At 38.0% G+C, this 12,579-nt stretch overlaps 1 protein-coding gene across 1 annotated transcript in view; it reads left to right on the forward strand.

Moving 5' to 3' along the window:
- The window catches only part of LOC126183492 (5'-AMP-activated protein kinase catalytic subunit alpha-2), a 194,853-nt gene extending 183,811 nt beyond the window's left edge, over positions 1-11,042 (forward strand). Inside the window, exon 13 of the mRNA XM_049925524.1 lies at positions 5,022-11,042. The gene's annotated coding sequence lies outside the window, so the exon portion shown is untranslated. The remainder of the gene's footprint in view (positions 1-5,021) is intronic.
- Positions 11,043-12,579: the final 1,537 nt, after the last annotated feature.

The raw sequence follows: 12,579 nt of genomic DNA on the forward strand, positions 1-12,579 counted from the left end.
CATCCTGATTTAGGTTTTCTGTGATTTCCCTAAATCGCTCCAGGCAAATGCCGGGATGGTTTCTTTCAAAGGGCACGGCCGACTTCCTTCCCCATCCTTTCCTAATCCGATGAGACCGATGACCTCACTGTCTGGTCTCCTTCCCCAAAACAACCCAACCCAACATTTACTAAATGACATTTGGGCCAGACTGCTGGGATGCACATTGATGATCACATCCATAATCATTGAGCCTGCATACAATGTAGCTCACTGGGGACACTCAAAACAACACTTGCACAGGAGGTCTTAAAGGTTGACGAACCATGCCATGTAAGACTGCCTTGGCCAGTTGTAGTACTTCTTGATGCAATAATTTACCAACAGCTGTATGGTTTGTAGAAGTTTATTTTATTTTATGAACTTCTATGTGCTACCAGTTTCGGCATTACATTGATGCCATCTTCAGGCCCCACGCGTCTTAGTCGTAAAATCGTTATACATGGAAGGAGCCATATAACTGGATCCGTGAATCAATCGTCCTGCAACAGCTCTTGGTGGCCAGGTGACACAGACTGAGGCGGTTTGCATATGACTCCTTCCATGTATAGCGATTTTACGACTATGATGAGTGGGACCTGAAGATGGCATCAATGTAATGCCAAAACTGGTAGCACATAGACGTTCATAAAATAAAATAAACTCCTACAAATCATATGGCTGTTGGTAAATTATTTCATCAAGAAGTTCATACCAGCCGTCGTCCCACGATCCATAATGGATCAAAGAAGATTAAAGTTGTAGTACTGGTTGAACTGTAACTGTGTTGCCACCAGATGGGTGTGATGACCAAAATTCTGCGTGAGCAACTGATGAAGTTCATCACAGGTAAGTTTTTCAGGGTTGGTAGAGGGCTTCAAATTCTGAATGAATGATTTCATATAAACATGCACTCAGCAGCAAGAATTGGCACAAGATAATCCTCCCACCTTTCTGTAGTCTCATGAAAATCGACAGACATCAGCATCAACAGGGAAGGAAGCTTCTCTACCAATGCCTAGCCCACTATCAGTGTGACACAAGTAAGGAACAATGCTGCAGTATGTTAGAACAGTTCCTTCATTTGCTACTGTTGCAGCTTTTGTTGTTGCTCCTGGAGGCACTACTGCTCTTTCCAGCATTGCAAAAATGCCGGGTTCCATGGTGGCCACAATTTAACACTAGGAGAAAAACAATGAAGAGCATTACATATGTGTGAATGTCACCACTTTAGTATCAGCACAAGTATGATAATCCTGTGGAATCATCACTGTGGCCACAACTGTAACAACAGCATGAATGTAACTGTGCTAGGCGATGGTGGCTTCACTGCAAGGCAAGGAGCTGAACCCTGGAAGAGGGAATGAATCTAGACGTGCCAGTTAATCTACGGCGCACCACGAAGGAAAACACAACATGCGACCAGTGCGAGCAACTGAGCACAGAGCAAACAGAACAGAGCACTATGCAAGGCTAAGGGATGGACCACAGGTGTCGAAATCAGCAATAGAACTGCCAGTCCAGGTCTATTGGCTGTGGCAGGAAAATACCTGGGTCAGTGGCTCTGCCCATGCCACACTCCGCACGTCTTCTATGGCAGCATTCTGCACTATTCTGCTACTATACCCATGTCAGCTCCTCTGCCTCCATCTTTATTTCCACTGGCAGTGAGACAAAAGCTTAAGAACTCATACCTACAGGCTCAACCTTTTTTCCCTAGTATTTTTTGTACATTAATATCTTTCTTTGTTATTATAACTTGTTATCCTGTTTTACTTTAATGCTTGTACTCTACTGAATTCCTTTGTTAATATGTTTCTCTCAAATTTGCCCACCACCACTTCTACCTCTACATCTATTTCTGTTACCTCCCACTACGTAATCTCACCTGTATGTTTGATGTCTCCATGTCCAACTTCATGTTTGAATGATTAAGTAATTGTTACCAAAAGGCTAATTGTGAACTCTAAAATTACTGCATATTACTTTATACCTTATTGTTTGAGGACATTCAGTTGTAAGAGTCTTCACGTTTCCCATGATGCTTTTTGTTGGATAAATAATGTATCCACTGAACAAAGAGTTCCTATTAAATAAAAATACAAATTTTGTTACTTATTCTCTGAATTTTCATCAGCTTCATTCAAATTTTCTCAGCTAGTAATTAAATATGCTATTAAAAACTTATAAATATTGTCCCAGGAGGAATCGTCAGTATTCAGGCATTTTAGAGCACGACAATGATTCAAAGCGAAAAAGGCTAGTAAACATGAGCTCTAAAATGAATACCTAAGAACCATGAACATTTCGTCTTTGATACTGTGAAACAAATCTCTTCTTCATCTACATCTACATACATACTCCCCAAACCACCTTGTGATGTACCACTATTAGCCTTTGCTTTCCTGTTCTGCTTGCAAATGGATTGACAGAAAAATGAATGTCTACATACCTGTGTACAAGCTGTAATTTCTCCTATCTTATCTTATCTGCATGGTCCATTACGTGAAATGTACTGTACATTGGCAGCAGTAGAATTGTCCTGTAGTAAGCCTCAAATGCTGGTTTTCTAAATTTTCACAATTGTCCTTGTGAAAAGAACATCATCTACCCTCCAGGGGTTCGCAATTGAGTTCACAAAGCATCTCTAATACTTGAGTGCTGATTGAACCTACCAGTTACAAATGCCTTTGAATTGCTTCAATGTCTTCCTTAAATCTGACCTGGTGGGATCCCAAGCACTCAAACAGTACTCAGGAATGGGATGCACTTGTGTTCTATATGCTATCTCCTTTATAGATAAATGTAAATTAATGCAGATGAATAGGAAAAAGAATCCTGTAATGTTTGAATACTCCATTAATAGTGTAGCTCGTGACACAGTCACGTCGATTAAATATTTGGGCGTAACACTGCAGAGCGATATGAAGTGGGACAAGCATGTAATGGCAGTTGTGGGGAAGGCGGATAGTTGTCTTCAGTTCATTGGTAGAATTTTGGGATGATGTGGTTCATCTGTAAAGGAGACCACTTATAAAACACTAATACGACCTATTCTTGAGTACTGCTTGAGCGTTTGGGATCACTATCAGGTTGGATTGAGGGAGGACATAGAAGCAATTCAGAGGCGGGCTGCTAGATTTGTTACTGGTAGATTTGATCATCATGCGAGTGTTACGGAAATGCTTCAGAAACTTGGGTGGGAGTCTTTAGAGGAAAGGAGGCGTTCTTTTCGTGAATCGCTACTGAGGAAATTTAGAGAATAAGCATTTGAGGCTGACTGCAGTACAATTATACTGCTGCTAACTTACATTTCGCGGAAAGACCACAAAGATAAGATAAGAGAGATTAGGGCTCGTACAGAGGCATATAGGCAGTCATTTTTCCCTCGTTCTGTTTGGGAGTGGAACAGGGAGAGAGGATGTTAGTTGTGGTACGAGATACCCTCCGCCACGCACCTTATGGTGGATTGCGGAGTATGTATGTAGATGTAGATGTAGATGAGCTACACTTTCAACCATTCACCTTCCCTGCCACCGTCCTTACATGCTCGTTCCATTTCATATCCCTTTGCAAGATTACGGTTAGATATTTAATCAACATGACTGTGTCAAGCAGCACACTACTAACATTGTATTCTAACATTATGGGATAGTTTTTCCTACTCATTTGATTTATTTACAGTTTTCTACATTTAGAGCAAGCTGCCAGTCATCACACCAACTACAAATTTTCTCTCTGTCATCTTGTATCCTCCTGCAGTCACTCAACTGCAGACTGCTGCTCACACTATCAGTCAGATCATTCATGTACACAGAAAATAAGAGTGGTCCTATTACATTTCCCTTGGCCACACCTGATGATACTCTTGCCTCTGATGAACACTCGCCATCAAGGACAATGTACTGGGTTCTATTACTTAAGAACTCTTCAAGCCACTCATCCATCTCGGAACCTATTCTGCTTGCTTGTACCTTCGTTAACAGTCTGCAGAAGGGCACCTTGTGATATACTTTCCAGAAATCTAGGGATATGGAATCTCCGTGTTGGTTTCATCCACAGTTCAGAGGTCATTGTGCGAGGAGAGGGCAAGCTGAGTTTCCCATGAGCGATACTTCCTAAATCCATGCTGATTTGTGGACAGAAGTTTTTCTGTCTCAAAGAAATTTATTATATTCAAAATCAGAATATGTTCAAGAAATCTGCAGCAAACTGATGTTAGTTGGTCTGTAATCATATGAGTCCGTTCTTTTGCCCTTCTTATACATATCTTCTGCTGCAAGCTATTTTCTTCCCATATTTTGGTAGGAGGTAGTATTGATGAAAACAAGAAAAAAATTGTCTGGTTAAATGTGGGCTCTAAAATCCATACCTTAAGAGCTACTTGTTCAGTAGAAGAAATGTGTTTCACAGTAGCGAAGATGAACAAGTGCTCATAGCTCTTAAGGAATTCTTAAGGAATGTGCTTTAGGGCCCATGTTGACGGGACTTTTTTGACCACACTACTACCTCTGAAAATATAGAAAGCAAAGAGCTTGCAGTAGAAGAAATTTGTTTCAGAATATCAAAGATGAAGAAGTGCTCATAGCTCTTACGGTATGCATTGTATAGCCTGTGTTTACTAGACTTTTTTCCCTCAAATGATCATTCTTGTCATATCTGCAAATATTAACCATTCCTCCTGGACACCGTGTATGTGCACATATTTTCAACCCATGATCTATATTCAGACTATTTCTGTTCCATACAGTTAACTAATAATGCTTGTTACTTATGTTTGATCTCTGTGCATGTGATAAATGTGTCCCAATGTTGTCACAAATTGAGTGCATGATTCATACAGCAATCATGATTGTCTATAATCAGGCAATGCATTGAATTGGTTGCATTGCAGCTATTCAACAAAGCATATTTTGTCAAATGCTGTATTCTGATAACTTTTAAACATTTTTTATTTATTTTTACTACTTTACAAGATACTTAAGCTTGATTTTTTGTTTTAGGTTTGCCACTGTTCTTCTATGGCTGTATATGAGGAGACCAATTGTCCAAAGATCAAGCGACAAGTTTAGTTGTAATGTTGTGATTTCAGCATAAAACATTCAAAGAAATTTAAAAGTTACCTTAAAAGTCACATATATAGGAGCCTTTTTTGTTAGTATTATAGTGATTAAAAGGTTTTTATTTATGGCTATTGTTTAGGATTTTAAGTGCAGAAATGGAAGACTGGTATGGTATTGCCAGTATTTTTGTGCTCATACCCTAAGCTACAGGCATTAATGTAAACAGTTGACTGGTAGAGAAATGCAGCATTTTACAAATGTGCTCTTGTACAAGAAACTGTTGAAGAAAACTAAATGCAACTTTTAAGAAGCGACAAGAAATACATTTTGCCCTAGTAAGGTTATATATGATCACTTAATGTGTAATATTAGCACTTCCAGTTTATCTGAGTTCACGAACAATTCTCTGCTATAAAAAGTTAATTTTATTGTTACGTACCACCGTCTGTTTCACGTGGGTGCCATGCACTCTGATACAGATTGTTTGCTCTATGTGAAGTCTCTGTCATTGCACAGCTGGTATTAGAACACCTTTGGTAATCTTTTGACAGTTGTACTGCCAGGGCCAACCTCACCATTTGACAGTGTCTCTGAATTGAATCTTGCGAGAGGGTAAATGGTGAGGGATGGATAGAGGCACAAAGGCACATTGGAATGAATAAAAGCAAAAGCTTGTATCATCCTCGCTATAACATTCACAAGAAGAATTTTTCCATTTGTATCTTTGTGCAACACCATTTCAGCTAACGGTTCATCCACACATTCTGATTTCATCAGTTGTATGTTTTCTTCCCACTACAGGGTGTAGGAGCACGTGTAAGAGGAAGGTGGAAACCTTTCATAAATTGATAGATTGGATCCTTCCAACATGTCTGTCATCAATTAAACATGGACAAAGTGAAACTAATGTTGGCTTGTCAGTTACCTTGTCAGTAACAGAGTCATCTTGCCCACACTTCTGAAACCAGCTCTATCCTCAGAATCTGATGAGCCACAAAAGAGAACACACAAAGGTTGTCCTTTTACTGCCAAGTGCTTGACCAGGTTGCACAATTTTTCATAGCCTTCTAGTCTAATGTGTAACCATGAACTAGCCAAAATTCTCAGTGTGAAGATCAGGTGACTGTCTTAATGTCATTGTCACTGTCTAAGCTGTTATAGTGAGCACGTAGTCTAACCCTTTCTTATAGAATTGTGAAAGATTGCAGCAATTTGTTCAAATGTAGATTCACATGAATATTGTATTGTGTCATGTTCAGAGAGCAAGCTAAAAACCTTTTCCTCCCTTTTAACATTGTAAGCTGTTGATAGATATCTCCTTACATCTTGGTGCAAAAGTAGTACCTCTGGTTTCCAACAGATAGCAGAAAAATGTGGTCTTATGTAGCACTCTACAGCTAGCAGAGCTCAGGTTACCATCATTCTTTATGTTACCCTGTAGAGTGAGTCTTGACTTATCTCCTGGCATTAAGGATTAAATAATACAGGGTGTTTCAAAATTTTTTATTCAATTTCACAAGACTATCTTGTATGTGAATGAAGATACAAATTTATACTCGTGTATTAGATTATGACATTTTTGTTTTCAGAAGAACCCTCTGATTTTAAAAGGGGATATCTTTTACATGTATACAACCTTGATGTACTTTTTACAACTATACTTAAGATCAAAGGTTTCATTTACCTTCAACAAATGTTCAGTGTGGCTACCACTGGACACATGACAAACAACCAGATGATAGTCAAAGTCATCTCACACTCTTACAAGCATTCACTACTGTTGCTATGTCCTGTCACAGTTCACCAAAAGTTGTTGGAAGGGGAGGCACATAGACAGAGTTCCATAGTTTAAAAAATAAAAATAAAATAAACTCACTAGTTATACTCAGCAAGCCTGGAGACCAATGGTGCAATGTACACCCCATGCGGTAGATGCACTGTCATACTAGTCATGAAAATGCTGCTGCACAGGTGTAAGAGAAATGCACCTGTTGAAAAAGAGAATGCAAAATACCCTTTTGTCACCACATTATTACCATTTTGACTTGACGCACCTTGGGTAATGTCCAACCAAGCAAACAAGCTAGCTGCAGCAGCTAGACCACTACAAACAGCTGCATGAACTGACAGCTTACAGCTGGAGCCAAGATAAATTTGATACTTAAATTAAAATTTACTTGAATTTATATCTTCGTTCATGTAGAATATATAATCTTGTGAAATTGGATGAATCTTATGGAAACATGCTGTATATTGACTATAGAACAATATTATTTATGTTGTGGTCGTCGGGAGTCAGAAAGCCATTAAAAATAATTGTTTTTAAATCTTTCAGTTCTAATGTTTCAGTCAATGGGTGAAACTGTACAACAAGAAAAGTGGAAAAACTTTGGAAGCCTGAATGAAAGTTCCCTTCATCCACCACATATTTAATTCATACTAAAGAAGAAAAAAATTAAGTTTTCTTTTGAAACTTTTTGGAATTTTTTAACATCTTGAAGAATTTTGAAGTCTGGTTCTTCATCAAAGCAGTGTCTTCTCTAACAAGGGAACCTCCCCATCGCACCCCCCTCAGATTTAGTTATAAGTTGACACAGTGGATAGGCCTTGAAAAACTGAACACAGATCACTCGAGAAAACAGGAAGAAGTTGTGTGGAACTATGAAAAAAAAATATAAGCAAAATATAGAAACTGAGTAGTCCATGCGCAAGATAGGCAACATCAAGGAGAGTGTGAGCTCAAGAGCGTCGTGGTTCCGTGGTTAGCGTGAGCAGATGCAGAACGAGGGGTTCTTGCTTCAAGTCTTCCCTTGGGTGAAAAGTTGAACTTTTCATTTTTAGACAATTATTATCTGTCCATCCGTCCGCTATATTTGCTGGATTCATATTGCCCACGGAATACATCTCGCATATTTAATGCACTCTCGTCGAAAGTAGCGAACCGTCAACTGCCAGCCAGGGAGCCTCGTTAGCAGGAATAATCTCTCTTCCGTGCGCTGTAGTCGACTGACGTCGTGTGTTTCGATGTTTGTTTAGGCGTAGCGTCCCCATACTACGGCGCAGATACCTCGCATCGGACGGACGGACGGACAGATAATAATTGTCTGAAAACAAAAAAATTAAAATCTCCACACTGGAGGGCAGACTTGAACCAAGGACCTTTCATTCTGCAGCTGCTCACGCTATCCACGAGACCACAGCGCTGCCGAGCTCACACTATCCTTGAAGTTGCTTATATTGCGCATAAACTACTCAGTTTGTATATTCTGCTTATCTTTTTTCATAGTTCCACACAACTTCTTCCTGTTTTCTCGATTGATCTGTGTTCAGTTCTTCAAGGCCTATCCACTGTGCCAAGTTCTAACTAAATCTGAGGGGGGTGCGATGGGGAGGTTCCCTTGTAAGTATCAAAAATGTAGATTCAATTTCATGTTGTACTTACGCATATACAAAACTGCCTTCCTAGATTCCAAGCAAAACTTATGAGGTAGGGATTCCATTTTTGTCAGTTCCATTATTTTGTAAGTACTGGTGATGTAATGCTTTTATTTGAAATGTTCTTCTCTCATTTGGTGTACCAACTGCTTTGTTTAATTTGCCTCAGTTTGCATTCAGGATAAGTGATTCTCCTTTAATACTGCCCTCGCTTGATCACCATGTTGTGTAAATCTGTAACTGTTCATTTTGATTATTTGGATTAAATTCTACTTTTCACTCAATTTAGTAGTCATGTCACATACTACTATTCTTTTTTCCCATCCTTATAGGACACCATTGCTTTCGGCTCTATTTGGTATGTGGGGACCACATCATATATTGATGAGACACAGTGTTAATCATATTTCTTCTGTCTATTGTACACTTATTATTACTTTGTTCCTATATGCTGCAAGTGTTCCACTGCTTTAAGCTGCCCAGTCTCTTCTTACATGCCTGCTTCCACTGACAATCTTTCTGCCTCCTCTTTCTGTACATGTTGTGGAAGCCAGAAGTGTGTATGTGTACAGTCCTTATCAGATGTGCTTTGGCTTAGGAAGATGATTCGCCAGTATATTTCCTTCTGATGTTATTTTGACTGAGTTTTATAATGGTGCTGCTTCTAAAAACCTCAGAACTTTTTGCTTCAGACATTAGTCATTGCAAGATGATACTCGATAAATCATCACTGGTGTTACTGTGTGACATGTCAAGTTTACTTTCTGTAGCTGCCAACAAATATAATGTGATAAAATTGTCCCTAAGACCGTAAACGTATCAAATCTGTACATAGCACCTGTGCAATGTGAGTGTATAATTTGTCATGTGATAAACATTATTTTTACCAATGATGATAATTTTAAAAGGTTTCTTCTGTGCAGTCACTGTATGTCTTATGAAGACAATGTGTGTGACAGCTCTTCAAATGCCTAAAAAGTGACAGAAACTTTCAGTTCTGTATTTTCTGCATAGTAATAATGATAAAACTAAACTGATAACATGTTATATTATTTATTGTATAATTAGTTAGTTCTTATAACAGATATTTCCTTTTTTTCTTCATCTACAAAAAAGTATTATAATGTGCACCAAAAGAAAGCAATAGAAAGTGTGTGTGTGTGTGTGTGTGTGTGTGTGTGTGTGTGTGAGAGAGAGAGAGAGAGAGAGAGAGAGAGAGAGAGAGAGAGAGAGAGAGAGAAAATTTTTAATCAGTGAATCTGAAAAACTTGTTCTGAACTGTTTATGATGTGAAACTAAACTGTAAATAATTATTATGAAACAGTGTGATGAACAATGGACATATTTTATACCTTTGATGAGTTATTAATTACTCAAGAGGACTTGGAATGTTCAGCTATGTTAGTTTATAATAGTAAAACTACTGAAGAAATAACCATTTGTCAGAAAGAATGCTAATAAGGAATAAAATTGGTTGTGGGGGAGTTATAGAGGTGAGGAATACTAAAGGGGGGGAGGGTAGAAGAGGAGAAAAAAGGTGTGAAATAATTTTCAAAGTAATAACTGTTCTCTTCCCATTGAGGAACTGCTAAATGATTGAAGTCACATATAATATTGATATTTCCATCATTTCCTTTTAATGAGCAGAAATATATTTCTAAAACTTAAGTTTTCTAGAATTAATTAGCTCTTGTGGTGTCTTGTCTGTCTGACCTGTGCCTAATAGGAAAGGTATAATGTGAGTCACATTTGTAAATTATTCTAATGAAACTCTGCAAGACGACATTATTGCATTACTTCATTGTCATGTTACTCATTAAAATTAGGTAAAGTGTTATGAAAGTGTGGGAGAGGTTTTCTTTTAAGTGTACTATTCCTAAATTAAATTTAACTTAACAAAAGGAAGAAAGTCACCTATTCAGTTGTCACTGAATACACATAATGTGATAATTTAGAGACAATGACATCAGAATAAAAGGAGAATAATATTAGAAAATGTAGCTTTATCCTAAAGAAATAATTAAGTGAGTTTAAGAATTAAAATGCTAGTCAGAAACATATTCTACATACTCCAGTAAAAGCAATGGTTAGATCATGTCCACCAGGATTCATCCTTTTCATTGCACTAGCAATAAAATGAAAAAAAATTAGTTCTACATCTTAAACTGTAGAACTGGAGGAATGTAGCTGTGGTAGTAGAGGAGAGGAAAATGAATTTCTTGATTGCAGTCTTTTTAACAATCAAGACATACTAAGTATTGATTGCATTCCCCATCCGTATATTAGATCTCTACTGACTTGAAAGTTCCAAAATGATGCATGTTTTCATATGTATTTATATATATATATATATATTTAGCAAATTTATTTTTTTAAAGTTATTGATGAAAAACTGAGAAATGTAAATAAATTCTGTCATACCTAATTAATGAATGTTACACTGTCTGAAATGATGTGCTTGATATTCATTGGCAATTAAGAGGCTGACATATGTAACAGAAAAAATGAAATAAAAGGATAAAGAGACATTGGTGTGAGATATCAGTTTTATTGTTTTCTAGAAAATACTTTGTGCAAAATATACTGCTGATAGCTTGTCAGTAAGTCTTTGTAGATGAGTGTCTATTGCAATGTTGAGAATAAAATAGCAGTATTTGTTTCTGTTTCTTGTATCTGTTATGCTAAGAGGGTCAGACTGGAAGTTTCAAGAATGAATGGGTGTTAGTAAAGTCTATGTTAAATCTAATGTATAATGTAATTCATGGCTGTCAGAAAGACTGGAGGAACCTGCAGTATTACCTTCATAAGCTCTTGGCAATTGCGTTTAACATCTGACAATTGTTCTCCTTCCGCAAGCTTCTTACTTTTTACTTAAAATGATTTAGCCGTAAACTTGCAACGTAATGTCATCCTAGATGCCCTAAAGCAGCCTTTCCTTAAGAAAATGCCTTTATGTGTGGAGAGAGATTAAAGAAACACATGTTGTAGCTATCTAATAAAATATCAAAACTGCATTTTAACAGATGAAATGCAGTCATATGTCTGGATTTTCCTTCACAGTGCTTATCCATTGAAAGTGAAGAATAAAATGTGTGCACAATAATGGTACATACGACATATAGCCCGACACTAACTAGACCAGTCACTACTGCAAAACACGTAACACGTGTGAAAGAAGATCAATGCTAAGTCGAAAGCTAAAAGTTAAGTAGAGAGGAAGCCTTAAGACTATAAAGAATGACAGCCGAAACCAGTAAAAGTCAGAATCATCTTACAAGACACACAATCTAACAGAATTCCAAATTAAAGCCCAAGCCTGGAAAGTGAAGCAGTAGTTGTATGTGACAAATGGCATAACTAAAACTTCCATAATGAAATACAAACTTCTCAAACTGTCTGGTGAAGGGGAATTTATTTCTAGTAGAGCGCAAAAGTTTGATGGAAACCTGAAACTTGTGGCTGCCTAACTTGGAACTACAGGCCTTACAAATGATGTCACCTCCATTGTCTGAATCTGCCTTAATATCCCTGGAGTGGCAGAATATTAGATACACCCTTCTTTTAATTGGCTCATAGGAGCAGTAGTGCACGAGTTGGAATGGCGACTGATGACATGAGGATACAGGGTTAGTGGGCATCCCTGCCAACAACTTCGTGACAGTTGGTGGTGTGGGCGAGATCTTAGGGAGTTGGTCTTTTAATGTGGATGGGCAATTGGAGACAGCAGTTTGACATCTGTAGTCTATTGCTCATGATAATCTCAAGATGGTGAGCCTACATGTTGGTAGGGATTGAGGGAAAGAACTCCATCTGCTAGAGTGTGTAAGTCTGTGAGATGATAGTCTGTATCTGGACTGTCTAGGAGGCACAGAGGGCAGTGTTGATGGTCTCTGGTGGTTACTTTGGCTGTGCTTGTATTGGGGGTAAAACATCATTTAACTGTTGTGGTTGGAGCTGATTTCAGTGTTGCGTAAAATGCTCTTGTCTGAATTGTACTTAAGCATTTAATGACCCACTTGACCAATGATGTCCTCCCTGGTTTGAGACTGTATGTGTGAACCCA

The sequence above is a fragment of the Schistocerca cancellata genome, chromosome 4 (assembly GCF_023864275.1).
Source record: "Schistocerca cancellata isolate TAMUIC-IGC-003103 chromosome 4, iqSchCanc2.1, whole genome shotgun sequence".
In the NCBI taxonomy this organism is placed as follows: domain Eukaryota; kingdom Metazoa; phylum Arthropoda; class Insecta; order Orthoptera; family Acrididae; genus Schistocerca; species Schistocerca cancellata.